At 32.8% G+C, this 17,261-nt stretch overlaps 1 long non-coding RNA gene across 3 annotated transcripts in view; it reads left to right on the top strand.

Moving 5' to 3' along the window:
* Positions 1–6,181: 6,181 nt before the first annotated feature.
* The window catches only part of LOC148598559 (uncharacterized), a 28,957-nt gene continuing 17,877 nt past the window's right edge, over positions 6,182–17,261 (top strand). For all 3 annotated transcript variants that reach the window (XR_015918441.1, XR_015918439.1, XR_015918440.1), the window contains exons 1-2: positions 6,182–8,944; positions 16,085–16,266. This is a non-coding gene — a long non-coding RNA (uncharacterized LOC148598559). The remainder of the gene's footprint in view (positions 8,945–16,084; positions 16,267–17,261) is intronic.

Below are 17,261 nucleotides of genomic sequence, written 5' to 3'. Positions count from 1 at the left end.
TCTGATTTTTCCCGTTGTGTCTGAATCTTATAAAATCTAACAGTTAACTGTTAAGGGAATTTTTCAAAGCAATAATCAAGAAATCTCCTCTGAACATGATCACTGCATGCGCTGACAATTAAAATAACATGCATTGTAGAGATATGTTTTGTAGTTCATTGCATTCAAGTTCAGAATGATAATTATTTGATATGATCATCAAATTTACTGACCTCTGCGAAATTCTGGGGCTTTATCGGAACCGTATTTTCTCCTCGCAACATCGTAACATATTTCCCTTGGTGAAACACATCAGACTCCATCTACATTTAACCATATATTTTGAACACTGTGACCATTGTTTTATTAACGTATTAATGTGAATAATATGTTTAACCAAGCCAAGTAATCAAAATCCACAAAGCACATACAAGAGAAACGAAAATAAACTTCGCTTAAACTTACAAGACTATGTGCACTCTTCGTAAATGTCTTTTTGTATATGTGTTTGTCTTGGTTCGGTTCATTTGTTTGTTTGTTTGTTTTTTGTTTTGTTTTGTTTGTTTGTTTGTTTTTGTTTTGTATGGTTTTTTTTTATTTTTCTGTCTCAGTCTTCTTTTGTTTGTATGATTTTTATTATCGTCATTTTTTTCAGTTCCTCCAGTAAGATCACATTTTCACTCTTTTTAACAAGTCTAATGGGGTTACACAAAGTGCAGTTCACTGTCCATTATAACCAGGAATACTGTTGTTGATCGTTTTATTTAAATTTACCTTTTTTTTCATCTTTTTGTGCTACACTTAAACAAAATAGTTTTTCTTACTTCTTAAAGGAGACTGCATGAAGAGTCTGTTAAGCATCACTTTTGGACCTACATCTCTAATTCGACAACAGTGGTCTTCGCAGTATTAAATTAATATTTACGAAAAAAGAGAATACTTTTTTTTCAGATATCAGACCTTAGTTAAAAAAAAATGCTCAGTTTCGTCAACAATGATTAGTAATGATTGCTTTTGTAAGTTATTCTTTGAACTGATATGACCACTTGTTTTCCTATTATGACACCATAGCGTGCAAACATCTGCAGAGTATGAGAAATGCAAATGACGAAAGAAATATTACATATTTTACGTTTTGGAAAAAAATATTTTTATTTACTTATTTTTTTTTTTTTTTTTTTTTTTTTTTTTGCAAAGAGAGTACTTAGAAAAGCACATATTACACCGAGACACTGAATTTCCCAACGAGAACATGGCTTCACTTGAAATGAATAAAGATATGATAATACAATTAAAAAAGTTGTTTTCAAACAATACATTCATATCAATTAAAATGTGTTACTTTAAAAACGAAACAAAATAACTCTGTATTCCATCAAGTTTTTTTTTATTCCAGATTTTAACATTTTACATAAAATGCAAAGAACAATTACTAATACAAATAGTGAAATGAAAAATAAAGAGCTGAAAGGAAAATAAGTTTGACTAAACATGTGTTTGCATGACTCTAGATTGAATAATTTTGTGGGCAACAAATTTTGTTTTAAAATTGTATCACAACAATATTTCTTTACAAATACAGAAAAAAAATCAAATTGATCAGTAAATGTATAACAAGAACAAGATATTTTCATATTGTCTAAAAAGTTTTGTTATGTTTTTTTTTTTTTTTTTTTTTTTTTTTTGCTTTGTTTTGTTTTGTTATTTTTGTTATTTTTTTGTTGTATTTGTTTAGGTTGTTTTGTTCTGTTTTGTTTTTGTTTTTGTTTTTGTTTTGTTTGTTTTTTTTTGTTTGTTTTGTGTTTGTGTTTTGTTTTTTGTTTGTTTTTTTTATGTTGTTGTTTTAGCTATGAAATGTACCAATATAAGCCAGCGAACCCGATCATTTGTATATCTTGTTTCGTACAACATGTTTCGTGTGGCTGTCGTGCATCGTGTTCTATGGGTATATGTTACGTGTGCTTCGTGTGCGTGTTTTAGGTAATCAAGTAAGTTGGCTTTTCTAGTACATGTCATGCTTCTGTTTTACTTGAGTAAAACAAGACATTGACCACAATTGGATTTTTTTAAGTATTCGGAGTAAATACCGTTTTAATTAGTAATATCTAAGTTTGTCAAAATAACAACATGTTTTAAATATAACATTCACTAATGCATTTTAAAATCCTCCATTTAATGATATATGAATATCAACCAGGAAGTTAAACAGACATGGATGGATGAATACTTACAAAACAGTCACGCAAAAATTGTATTTCTACTGCGTATTTAGATAAACCATGATGTTATACAGTCTTAAAGTTTCAAGTTAAAAAGTTAATATGGAGAAATATGGCTTGATATTCTGTTTTCTTTGTACAGCGGTGGTATTTTCAATATTTCCGTCTACAAAAGGCAAGTTATTTACTAAATATGTCGTGCTTTTTTACTTTAGAAACTGACAACTTTAAATCAGGTTATTTGATAATTAATGTAAATTGTAACGAAGATTTAAATTTTAATTTCTTATGTAAGAATCAGGCATGCTTAATAGCAAATGAAATCGATCCATTTGCACTGTGGCGCAGACAAGAAAAAAAGTTTATTTACATGATTTTTTCTCTTATTTCTTTCCATATAAAACCGTTTATAATTGTCTCTCATCAGTTCACCAACTCGTAAAATTTCGTTTGTCGACACGGGTTTTCTAAGTGCTTAAAATCCCTCATAATAGTAAATAGTAAAAAACGACCTTTTAGATTTATGATTAAGTTAACTTTAAAAAAAAAGACAGACGAGGATAATTGATGTAGCAACCTACGACCAATATCAACCTAAATGCAGTACATAGCAGAGTAATATCGTTCAATAAAACAGTCTTAACCGACAATATTCATAGGTTTTGTATACAGTCTGTATACCAATGGAAACAAATTGTTCTTTACACTTTGAGATCTGTTTTCGCTTCTTTCTTATGAGGGAAGCTTCGTAGTATTGCCCATACAGTTAAATATAAGGATCGATATTTGATCATACCCTTTGTCCCCTTTTCCTTTGTTGCCACATATTTGTTTTTAATTAAGTGAATTATTGATGATCTTTTCGCGATTCTTGACCAGGAGGTCACATTGTCACCCTAGAGTCATTTTCTGCACTTGTGAAAAATATCACGATACCCTAACCGCTGCATTCGTTGCAGCATTTCGCTTATTGAAAGTTGTTTATACAAACATGTTTCGACAAAATTAAAAACAAGTTCATAACATTTATGTAAGTTAGTTTTATAATGTCGGTACAATAAACATAATATGAAAGCCTTATAAAAACTATATAAAAGAAAAGGCATTAAGTAAATAAAGATAAAACATTGAAACTTGAAACTCCAACTCTGTTCTGGCTGCATATTTGGGGCCAACAGTCATGACAAACTCATCTCTGAATAGTTTACTCGCAATATACGTTACGTTCCACGAGCTTAAATGTTTAACTTCTTTTTTTTTTGGTGCATCTCTTCAATTCAAATCAATTTAAACTTTGCAATTGAAATCAAACGATATTAAAAACATTGTTTTCTGTAACTATAACTTTGTTCTGTGATTATCTGATACTTATTGTATGATGTGAATGTAAATGTCTTTTATTTTGTAAACCACATTGTGAATTGTCATATTTTTAATACTTCTTTTTCTGGGAAATGATTGAGAGAACAGGGTTTAGATACTTATCACTTTGTACTTTTAGGTAGAGAAATTTGCCATTATGGATTTATTTTCAAAAAATACTGTGACACTTCTATGTGCCCAAGAAACTATCTTTCGCTTGATTGCCATTGTTGTAAAATGAACTCCATGTGGTTTTGTGTTTATAATACCGCCTATTATCAATGCGAGGCTGTCGCAACGTAGGTTTATTTAATGAAACCAACTTATTATTCCTTTTTCCCAGAGAATGAAAAAATAGATTGTAAAATGCCGCTAATATCTGTATTGTTTTTCAAGTGCTTAACTTATCTGGTATCGAATCGTAAATATACCATAGATATATTACCTTCAAGTGCTTAACTAATCATGTCGCAAATCGTTAAATTATTTTATCTTGAATATAAATGCTAATTTGTTCCATTTTAAACTACCACGGGACACTTACTTTAAATGATCTACAAAACACAAAATAAATCTATCTTTCACCTGATTTGTCACAATTGTCATTGAGACTTTACGTCAGACTTATTTCTTTGTTTTAATTCTCTAAATACAATATGTGTAAACAACTAAACGAACGAAATTGGTTTTGTTTAAAAAAGAGTAGTGAATAAATTTATTATCATTTGTAGATATAATTTAGTTACCGAAATGTAACTATACTTAAACATATGAAGTTATTGTGTTTCCTAAACTAATTTCATAAAATAGAGAAAAAAAATAATATTAAATAATAATAAAAAATAACATCAATGTTATCTTTTTTTAATAAATAAGATGGTATCGGATTAGCTAAAATAGCTTAATTATTTAAAAAAAATACTTTTTAGCAATACTTTATGAAAGTCTGGTATTTTTATACATGGATCATTGGGAACACATTTTATAAACAACAAATATGGACATTTTTCACAGAAAAAAATACTTTCTTTTAATGTATTAAGAAATATATAATACTAAAGGAAGAGACTGATTTCTTTGAACCGCAACTCCTATGAAACCATACAAGGTCGAATATATTTGTGATATGAAGTATAAATGTACTGTTGTGTACTTCCTAAATTTGTCCTTGAAACAATGTTTTTTTTTCTAAGAAAAACGCCAATTCTTGTGAAAATAACCAATTCGAAGACCTATATTGGTCCATGTGTTATAATACGTTTTCGCGCATTCTCAATCGACGTACTGTCCGGATCATGTGTACATGTGTTACATCTGTATTGTACGTTCATTATTTTTCTTCATTGAACGACAGCCACCATTTTTCTGAGGTTCAATACTGTGTAAAAATGGAAAGGCGTAGAACATTTCGAAATAAACCTTCCCCCTTCTATGTGTAAATATCTGCGCCCGAAGTACGGACCCCTTCCCTTTTTTATGTGAAGACTGGCATGACTGGTAAACCCCCTACCCATTGTTTTGAGTAATTTAAGGATATTATGCACCTGTCATCTCGATGGAGCAGACAGAACTTTCATAACATTGAAGGGTGTTTAACCATGCTTCCATTCCCCTACCCATTGTTTTGAGAAAAGTATTGAATTCGTTGAACTTTACAATTTTATTTTCCACCCATTTTATTGGTTGGAGTACAAAATTACCAGGACATTCGTTACCAACCTCATCCTCTACCCACATCCGCCCAAAAAAGACAACAAACAGAGAATGACTGTCATGCCAAAATACCTAAGACCTAGGCAATGTCCGGCATGTCTCTTTACATTTTCATTTACGTGTAGTGTTTGCCAACTCAACGTATTTTTTTTAATTTTTATAATAAAATGACGAAAGTTTTCGTAACATTTTTCTCAGGAACTACTTTTCACAGGATGTTAAAATTTGGTATGCAGTTTTTTGTTCTGTGTCCCATATCGTGGGATCAGATTTTATGTTGGATGCAAGGCTACTTCCTGTTTGCCTCCTTAGAATATCTTTTAATATTTTTGGTAAATGACGAAAATTTCCGTAACATTTTTCTCAGCAACTAATTAAGGATCGACCATTCAACTTCCGGGGGAAGCTTGGTTTTATTTTCTTTGAATGTTAAAAATATTTCGATCATGACCTTGGAAAAAAGATATTTAGTAAGGAAGGGTTAAAAGATAAGTCATGATAAAGCATATTACAACTATAGTTTTCAGACCACTGATACAATACATATCATTCATTTGAATATATGTACCCGATTAAGGCTAGAAATCTGATCTTCCACAATTTTATTGATAAGCTCTAACAGTTGAATAACACTGCCGCTACTTGAAACAATGTCGCTTTTCAATGTGTGTATTTCATCTTGAAACTCACGCAGTAACGCAATTCCAAATTGCGTCTAGCAGAAATGTTCTTAAAAAGAGCATATTTATACACAATTTTTAACTTCTTTAAAGTCTTTGAACGTACAAAGATAACGTCCTACCATTTAATAAGACAAGATTTGGTACTTCTATGGAACATCTTTCTCTACTATATTTTGATAAATAAAGGACACTACATTACAAACATAGTGAAAAATAGTGTTCCCGGGATGTCGAAATATCATATTTTAAAATTTCACTTGAATAAATGCAAAATGTGAAATGTTCTTATTTGATTTTTATCCACGAATGAAATCGAAATCAGATTTCAGCATTTTTATACAAAATATTGTAGCAATAAATATAGATAAAATGGTGGCAGTATATGCTCTCTTAATTCCGAAAATTACTTATGATTACAATATCTAATACACTTTAATATCAAAATTGGGTAGTAACATTTTGTATCATAATTTATATAAGTGTAATCAAGGGAATCAAGGTTATAGCGGTAATCAAAAGAATGTAATCCAGGGACAAAGACCAGACTTGGAAAACAGACATACTCAACATAGAACATAAAGTAACTAAAATCATACAAACAAAGTTACAAAAGTATTTAAAATTTCAAATGTCGTCTTTAATCATTTGATTGTCAAGTGAAAACCATTTTGGTTAAAAATAAATCAAGAAGAAATATTTCCATAACTACGGACTACTACATTGAGCCAATGTTGGGCCAACGTTGTCTTGCCAACGCCAACTAAAAGCCAAGGATCTAACCTTACGCCAGCGTTGGCCCAACAGGGGTATGCTGTCTGGGTAATATTTGTTTACTCAAATTAAACGCAGTTTCGATAATTATCTCAAAGAGAACACTTGACGTTATTCTTTCATGCAAAAGTTTGCGGATTTCCTACACTTTGCAGGAGCGCAATTCACTATTTTAGTTTTTTTAGGCCAACAGTTTGTTAATTTGTACTTGAGAAGTGGAATTTTGACGTTTTTACGGGTCTTTGATAAGCTTAATTTAATCAATTATACGTTATTGGAAGGTTTATTTGCGATAAATATCCAGAACTGACAATTGTCCTGATTAAAAAAAAAATACAACCTTCACATATTCACAATTGCATTTGTTTACACTAGTCATTGAAAGTCCTGATAGGTGTGTTATTTCAACACGTGTAACGCCTTATGCGTTAACTGCATTAAATTGCAGGCTGACATATGCATGTAAGAGAGCACACATATTAACAACTCAAACATAAACTCGACGAATACAAGGGAAGGGGTGCGGTCAGGGGCATAGCTTTGAATAGAACAAAGTGTAGGCACCACTACGTACTGCGGCGAGGGGTCTGGGCCGCTCAAGGCCCCAAGCGGGTCCACGGAAGAGCCCTGGTAGTCGGTTCAGGGATGGGGCGAAGCTCCCCGGCGGAAAATGTTTTAGCTGTTAAAACTGAAATATCTACTCTATAGACATGGTTGATTTAACAAACATTAAGTGGAATGTGATATCAGTTATAAAAAGAGACACTATGTAATTCATTACAAAAAAGTAAAATATAAAATCAAGTTCTGGTGGTAAACTTGTTTATAGACATGCTACCGTGATTAACATTTGTTCAAGCCAAAAGTGAGCAAATACTAGTATTAGGCTTGAAACCCCTTTCTTTTGAAACCCCCTCTGGATCTACCACTCTTGATATGTTTCAAATTTCATTTCATGATGAAAATATATGTAATCTGCCTGCTCCAAACTTTATTGAAAAGATGGATATCGCCCCCTCTCAACGCCCAATGCCCGGCAACATAGGAAAGTTCGCAGTTCATGTTTTGCAGAGAACTTAATGTTTCAGAGAGCTTTAATATTTTCTTTTGGATTTTCAATGCTTTGTTTATTATTTGTAACTTAAAAGTCATTTTCAGGCCGGACAGCTCCCTTCTCAGTTATGTTGTCAATTTTGGACGTCTCCCTCGTCCGTTTGAACAACTGGCTCAGTGTCTCCTCACTTTCCGCTTTGATTTAGTCATGACATCCGTCTGGTCGAAATGTCAGTGGCACTTACTTTGTCTATGAATATGAGCGGTAAACCGTAAGCGTTAATATCAGGTGATGACTTATTGGAAATTGAATTAAAGGAGACAAGATTTGAGCGAAAATCAAAAGAACTTATTCCAAGGATACCGACTAAATAGGGAAATCAGACACACACAACAAAGTACACGTACATGCAAAAAAAAAAAAAAAAACAACAAAGTAATTTGTACAAAGAAACAGAACGAAATGAGCTATTATGACTCTACTAAAAACCACGGGAGCATGGACCAGGTGTACCCCTGGGTAGGCGTTCTCTGCTTTTCATGAAACACCAGCCAAGTTTTTCGTAAAATTATATCAATACCTGGGTAGATGAAAGGAACAAAGAAAACTATAGCTATGACATAGTGAACAACTCGGTCCACATAGTGCACTAGGATGAGTAAACAATAAGGATCCACGAGCTCATGATTCTAGAAGCCTAATTATTAGAAATGTAGCACGGTACGTGAAAATTTTGGTGTATTGTGGGTAAGCTCTGGCATAATGTATGAATTGTGATTGAAAACCTCCATACGCAAGTGCTGAAAGGGTGTTACTATAGAAGAAGGGAAAGTTGACAATACGGAAATTCTGAGCGTTTGTCGCATTGTTTGGTCAATGGTTTCCCATTTTCTTCGATCTTTAAGTATTGGTCAAGACATAATGTCTGTAGTAACCTCTATATCAAGTTCTTTGGGGTAGATGGGATGTATGTATTAGTAATCTCCGATGTTCTTTTTTTTTTGGATCAGATCAGCTATAAAGTCAGCTTCATTGAAGTGAAGGAATAGGTCAGGAAGTAGCGGAGCACAATTTTTTTCCTGTTGGAATGCCGACCATCTGTTGAAAAACACGTCCAACACACTGAAAAATATGCTGTCGATCAGAAATTCACTTCTTCTATGGTATATTTAGAAAATGATAAGGAATCGTGTTTTTATTTTTTTTTTACAAACTATGGATACCCTCTCCCTAGTAATAGGTATTTGTATCTAGGTGTTCTATCTTTTTTGGAGTAAGAACGATGTACAACATTTATGAGTCGGGATTTTAACTGAGTATGGGGAATAGTAGCATACAGGGAGAAAAATCATCATGCATTTATTCAACATTATCATCATTTGTAACAAACATGACAGATATGACTTGTATAAGCTAGGAGTATACCGGTATATAGGTTACAGACCACCAATTCAACCAATGAGCATTTAGAACGTAGGCAAAAATAGTCCTACGCAGAAATTACCCCTGTTCCTCATAGTGCTGTGAAAAAAAGTTTTCATCTCATTTGAAAAATTTAAACAGTTTCTGAAAGGAAAAACATTTCTGTACATTTTATAGGTGCATTTTGCTTCTTGTGATGTGAAGCCTAATCTCCATAATGATTTCTAAATATACCCCTATTTTGTGAAAACACTGGGGTTTCCCATGCTATTTATAGACACTTCACTTCAGGTGACCAGTACTGCACTGCAAGTCTGCTAACCCCACATGCCATTCTGAGGATTGTGAGCTAACATATGTAGAATCATGCTGATATATAGTCCTCTGCAGGTTAAAGTTAAGGTAAAGTCCAGAGAAGCCATTGAATATTGTGAAATTAGCATAGAAGCCTATGGGAAGTGGAATTAGTGGTTTTTAGCCTATATAATTGCAAAATGAAATCCCGGATACAGAGAATCACCTTAGGGGGCAAAAAAATATCCTCTACAAACAATCATTTACACACAAAAATGTGCTATTTTCATTTTCGCAAATTGATAAGAGTGCATCGCACAGGGTCGTAGTTGCGTTAGGCACTGTAAGCACGTTCCTACACATAATTTTGACATTTTTTTAATGGACGAAAGAGATTAATAATCAGGGCCAATGTAACAGCTATGCAGTGTAAAATAATTAAAATGATTTAATGATATTTTTGGTGATAAATATTCCTGGTCCCAAGGGCATGTGGTTTCTATTAAAAAAAAACAATTTTCTGTAACAAAAGAAAAGGCAGGACCACGTGGGCAGGTTCTATATCTACTCAAAATAAAATGTCATGGCGGATCAAGAGGGGTGCAATGGGTTGACGTTCTCCTTTTCTTTGAGAATTTGTCATTTTTCATGTGTAAAATTGACAAAAAATACAAAAAAATGCCCTAATACTGCCTATTTTTGAGGAGTCTCGACTGGCACTCATCTTTTTCAAAGTGCCTGGATCCGGTCCTGAAAAAGAAGGATAGAAAAACTTTAAAAATTAAATGGTTGTGCCCATGAAATAATAACAACAGTAATTTTATATACTTATGGACTGGGTATGAGGAAAATAGCAAGTTTAGTGTTCCCCACAACTATGACTACTGCCCGAGGCGTAGCCGAGGCCAATAGTCACAGTCTTGGAGAACAATAAACTAGCTCTTTCCCGAATACCCAGTCTATAAGTATTTTATTATACCGAAAACATTAGACTTGTAATACATTTACTCCATATTCCTCCATTGTTCATAGTTGAATGATCATCTCAAAATGATAACCTAGAAAAACGTTTTTTTCAATATTTTCAATTTGAATGTCACTGATATTTTCCCCTCATCACCTCAAAATGTTCAAAACCCAGAAAACCATGCATCTTTTGGCAATATTTTAATCTGAATGTTGTCTCATTGACCTTTTCACTAGTAATTCATAGGAGTTTGAATTTGCAGAAAGTAGCCTTCAACATCAATTACATGGTGCCTGTAAGATAAGAACAGCAACAATGTACACATTTGAATATTGTCTCGCAAACATTCAATTTCATCTGTATTAAAGTGCAAGACTCGTTGAAGAGGGCGCCAGTATGCAGTATTGAATACAATTATAATAAAAAAAAAAACAATAAAGAGTTAACAATATTATTTAATAACAATCAAATGTAACAATTATGTGTTTTAAAGTTATAACCAGTTACTTTTGAACATAAGACAAACAGCAGACAAAACGAGCAAACGTGATAATTTCGGGGTTTTCATTAAGAGAGGGTGAAGTCCGAGCGTTCCGAATAACTATGAAACTTTTGTCCAATCCGGTGACGGAACTAAAAATCTGCGAAGCGGTTGACATTGCCGGTCAAGAGTCTGAAAACTATGAACTGCTCAATAGTCGAACACTGAAAAAGGAGAAGAATAGCAATTTTACTGTAGAAAATTTTGTATTGATTATTATATACTGAGGTACAGAATAACAACAATTAGATCTATACATTATTTTTAGAATTCGAAATCATTCGTTACGGTAAGCTAATTTTAGTGTCAGTCCCTGTAAGAATCAGGCAAAAAGTGAAACATTGTATGAAAAAAAACATCATTTTGATAGTGTAATTTGACTATTTGCACCATCAGATCAAGGGGAAACAGACAAGATCTTCCCTATCACGCTGCAACATTGAGTTACAATTTCATTGAAATGCGCTGAAAATGAACATTCCAAGGGCAGATAACTGTCAAAAATCTATTTTTTTGTAAGATTCTATTGAACGTTTCTGAACTAAGCCAGTGATGCAGATATTAAGTAATGGTCTTTTCAAATAGAGAAATTATCCTAGAGTGATATTATACTGTCAGATCGGTGGGGTTTTGACATGCATGTTCCTGATTTTTTTCCCATTTTGCCTGATTCTTACAAACACTTACACTTAATTTCTACCCGATTTCGCGCCAGAATTGTGAACACTACTCTGTAGTACGTCGACCATTATAGGCCATCACACAACAAAGGAGATTCCTTGTCCCTGCTGAAGAAGTTATGGTAAGGTGTGGGTAGATTATCATATTTGAGGGACTTGAATTTTACTGCCCCCAATATTTATTTTAAGACGCATGCATGTACTGTGCATGCATACATTTGGGCACGCGGTTGGTGTCCCTGTCAGAAGGTAGAAAGTAAATGCATGTACTGATGTAGCACAGAGATCAATTAAATGTGTTTTTAATTGGGAACATCTGAATTGATTTTAAATGAAATGTTTTTACAAATCCGCACAGCGAATGTTTGGTTTTATACCGAATCCTTGAGGGGTTTGGGGAGGGGGTGGAATTAAAGCAAGTGGGGTGAGAACTTCCTATGTGTCAGGGACCAGTCACCACATAGGACCGGTGCAAAAAAATAAGAGCCTAGATAAAAGTTGCAACCTTATGGCCATTTGGCTTGAAAAAAAATGATGTCCTATGTCAACTTGATAAGAAAAAAGTTTGCCCCATGTCAAGGTTTTCTTATAGTTTTTATTTGAAAATATTATATTAACCAGGAGCATAACTAGGCCTGTTTTAGTTGTACACAAAATTACGGCGAGAGGTCTTGGGGGGGGGGTCGCTCAGGGCCCCCCAGTGAGTCCGGCAAGGCAAAGCCCTGAAGGAAACTCCTGAATTTTAACGATTTTGGAGCCAGTTTTTCGGAGCCTATACTACGTTCATGGTATGCATATGTGATAAATAACCTTTATTTCATCTTTAAGATGTGTGTTTTTATTTTTGTTACTTTTTCCGAAAGTATGCAACTGCTTATTTGTGTATAGGCAGCTACGCCCCTGTTAACACATAGTGTATTAAAGATCTCACAAATGAGGTATTGATATAAAGCTATTTCTATTTTAATACATATAGTTATTCCAAATACAATGAATAATGTTAAATACTTGTATTTTCTACTTCATTTATATGTTGTAGACTATTTTTGTTATAATAGTTGTTTTTTTTTAAAGTTAATAAAAAATTTGGTTCAAAGTATCTGTTCGTAAAAAAAAACAAGTGTTCTATGGATATTATCAGTAAAAAAAGTGGTGTCTCAACAGAAGCATTACATCAAAAAAGTATCTGTCCTACTGCTATTTGCATTGGTCCTATGTGGTGATAAATTTTGTCTGGTCCCTGATAGGAATGGAGCTGATATTGTGGAATAGGAACAGTTTTCAAGTTTTCAAATACGTAAATATAGGTGTGGAAAAACTAACATTATTATATAATAGATCAATGAAGATTATGTCCCAAATTATAGACAATAGCAGTGGCGGATCCAGCGTTTTAGGCAATGAGGGCCCCCAAAAAAATTTCTTGACATGGTCAGCAGTGAGGATCAAGAAGTGATCCAAATTTGCTAGGGGGTTTGGAGACATGCCCCACCTCCAAGAAAATTTTGAAATATTAAACTTTAAATCCTTCATTTTTAAAAATTGCAATTTTCTAAGGTAGCTACATGTACTTCAGGAAAACTCCCGGATTTTCTGTCCATCTTAAAAAGATAAGATAAATCTAGAAAAAAAATTGACGGTGGCTAAAATTGTTTATGATGATTCTAATCGTAAAATTCAGGACTATGATTTGATTAAGATTTAATTTTTCAGGTTGATTATACATGTACATGTAATTAGTAGTTGAAGAATAAAGGTATAACAGCTATCAAATGTTTAACAAAGAATGAAATACATGTATGTGAAATTCACAAGTTTTGTTTCAGCAATGTCTCAATTTCTTTGCAAATGTGAATTGTCATTTTTGCAGTTGCACTGATTGCACTTTTGACATGCTGTGAGATTTTCAAATTTACTGGTTATGTATAGAGTATATATGTGCAGTGAAGTGATAATGTGTGCAACCTACTTGTGGTCACTGAGGTTATCAGATAAGTCCCTTGGTTAGGCAAAAAAAAAATGTCTGTTTCGGGTTTCCCGACAGACCCTAATTTTTTCTCCCGACCCTAATACACTTTTTCTCCAAAATTAACAAAATCGGTAATGTCTGCCAATTTCCGGTATAATACGGATCATTTCCAGTAAAACCAAAAGTACGTTTAAAACCAGGTCACAATAGCATTTGAATAGGAGACTGATTTATATCATGTTAATCCAAGCCTATTACTTATGATGAGCACAATGGATATAAAATATAATAAATGCTGTCATCAAGAAACCAAATCTCTTGTGTCAGCATTTCCAAATAGACTGATTGTACTTATGGAGCTTTTGAGCTCTATCATGAAGAAGTTGACAGAAAAACATTTACAATAAAGTTCTTTAAACATTTTCTTAGTTTTAAAGTGATTGTACATGAAATAATTAGATTTTTCTTGTGCAGGTTCAATTATAACTTAAACAGATCATATTCAAGAGCCTTTTATCCCCCAGTCTTTGTCCAGTGTCAGACTGATAGTTTTAGATTGATAGTTTTTAACAACTAAACATTAAAAGCCTTAAGGAGGTTTGAATTTTGAGGTCCAAAACACAAGAACAGCCTAAATTATTAGACATAGAAGGCACATAGAACAACACTATAAAGAAACACATATTACAATCAGCAACATGAACTTGCATTAGTTCTAGAGTGAACTGAGCTGCTCAAGACAGGATAGCAGTTTCGGCTTGTTGCCACTTATTTTACGGTACCAGACATACATTTGTACATCTATAACGTACAGGTCAGACATTCTTCATACTCAAGGTTTAATAAAATGAATGAATGAAACATTTTGTTAACACTTTATTGATATAAATATGCATTTTTCACTTTGTCTTTCAAAAAATACATCAGTGAACAGAGAAATTTGTAACTTTTTAAAATATATTTGCAGGTAACATTTTAAAATACAGCGTACTTAATTTTGTTCAAATTCCTACAAAAAATAAGTGTATTGTAATAAAAGACATGATTAATAGGTGTGTATCTTAAAAATTTAACTTTCTACTTAAAACCAAACACTTTCATGACTTACATGTGATGTTATTTTACAAATATAGGCTCAACGTTAGTCGAGAAAAAATAAAATGATAAAAAAAATGAAAATGCCTACCTACCTACCCTAATTTTGGGAGGAATGTAACCCTAAACAGAAATGTAATTTTTTTGGCCTTATAGGTTATTTATTAAGAAAATAGAATTGATAAAAATAAAAACAAAACAACAGTAAAAACACATGTATTTGTGCAGTAATGGTGTAAATAAATATCAAAATGAGTTATATATATTATTATAAGTTGCCTGTGATTGTATTTGTTGGCTATTTATACATGTACATGTACATGTATGTTGGGAGGGAGTTTATGTGTATGCGACTTGTTTCTCTATCTTTAGATAATTGCTATGATTTATTTTTGCAATTTATGGTTACACAGAATTAATTATGAAGTTGACTGTGCAGTGTGTACTAATATAAGACAAGCTATGTTTACAATGTTAGATGAGATACTTTAACCAATCATAAATTCTTATGAGTGAAAATTTTATTTGAAAACCATGATTACAGGAAAGCACAATGCAATATCCATACATGTTCATAACACACAAAATTTTATATATTTTGAGATAAGACAACTGGGAATGATTGCAAGTCATTAACATTGCACTTCTTATGTTTTTAAATTACCTCCCTTTGATTTTCTATGTTAATAAAAACCACCATTGGGTATCATTAATTGTTTTAACGAAATGGGCACATAAAAGTATTTCGTTACTAAAGTTACTGTTCAAAAAATGTATACTATACATAAAAGAAATATTTTGTGACTTTGATAATTATCATAAACCTCACAAAATGAAACATTTACATCTGCTGACTTATTATAATATCTGTTTTCTTTTTGAAATCTTGGCAAAATTCCTCTTGAGGATAAATCTACATTGCCATTAGGGTTTGTTACCTTGACTTGAATTAGAATTTTAGGAGATTTGATATTTGACTCATTGATACTCATTTTATTTGTTCACTTCAGGAATTTCGAAAAGCTGCATAACACTGAAAAGTCTTTTATTTATTGCTTTTTTAATTACTGCTGGTCCGGGTGTTAAAAGAATAGACCTGCAGCAGCACTAAGCTTGTCGTAAAAAGGCGACTAAATAGTGCTCAGAACACTAGCCGGGGGCTAGGGCGCTCTGCCCACAAAGCAACTGGGATGTGTGCCCCAGGTGGTGGAATGGGGTACCCCTGGCGTGTTACATGCTGGGGTTTTTTGAATTGACCAAATTTGCTATCATGTATTTTATGTGTATAAATGTTTAAATAATGTTGATTTTTATTTAATTTTACTTCCATTTCAGAGTTTGAAGCTTGGCTACTGTTTTATGGTCATGTGTATGTACTTATTATCCCAAGACATTAACTACCTGCCTACATTGTTGATGGAGTCCTTTGTTAATGCTTCTCCAGTTAACACATCCAGGAGAGGCAAATTGATCATGCTGTCAGAATTATTTCTGTTCTCAAGTGACAGGCTAATATGGTAAGAATAGTTGAATAGTAATTTATTAATAGAAAAATAAAGGAAGCAGGAATTATGAAGTCATCCAGTGGATAGCTATTTGTCCAACAGATAAAGTTTTGAACTGCTGGACCAAGACCTCTGTATTTCCTGTTCCCCTCCTGTCACACATAACATTTGCATAACGAGCTGAGAGCAAAGGAAATTTACTTATATTGTCAGGTTTTGCTTTATTCTGTAATAAGGAAGATAATTTTGATGCAAAACTTCCCTGTGGAATGGCAAAAAATAAACAAAAATTACTCTTGCATGGTCATGTGGCTTTCAGCATTGACAGTTGTCCCTACTTTCAGGATTCAACATTAAATTCTCTGTATGCATCAAAATCATGTGGAAACCTCAAACTTTCAACTTTCTTTATGATTACTAAAAATTCCATGTAATAAATTCACATCGAAGTTAGCAAAATATTTTGTTGCCATGGAAACCAACATTTGGTATCTACCTTAACTACCATAAAGGTATTGTTTCTGTTTTCAATGAACCTGTTATCATAGAAACCATTAGAACACATATTATACATTAAGTGCCACTGTTTGTATGAATTGGGCAAAATGGGAAAAATCAGAAACATGCATGTCAAAACCCCACCGATATGACGGTGTTATATCATTCAAGGGTACTTTCTCTTTTTGATAAAACCATTATTAGATCTGTGCATCATTGGATTTGCTCAGAAATTTTTCAGTAGAATGTTTAAATGAAATATCAGGTTAAATTGACTTAAGAGTTATCTGCCTTTAAAATATTAATGTTCTGTGCATTTCAATGACATTATAATTCAATGCACCAACATGATATGGAAAATATTGTCTTTTTTCTTGCTTCTAATGGTCAAATAACACTATCAAAATGATGGGTTTTTGTTTTTTTTCATACCATGTTTCACCCCACTGCCTGATTCTTACAGATACTGATATTTAAATCTGTCATTGTGAAATAGTTCAAAAGAACAT

The sequence above is a fragment of the Perna viridis genome, chromosome 14 (assembly GCF_037379345.1).
Source record: "Perna viridis isolate PV_CMFRI_1.1 ecotype Kerala chromosome 14, ASM3737934v1, whole genome shotgun sequence".
In the NCBI taxonomy this organism is placed as follows: domain Eukaryota; kingdom Metazoa; phylum Mollusca; class Bivalvia; order Mytilida; family Mytilidae; genus Perna; species Perna viridis.
Note: the sequence above shows the minus strand (reverse complement) of the source record. Positions and strands in the feature narration are given on the sequence as shown.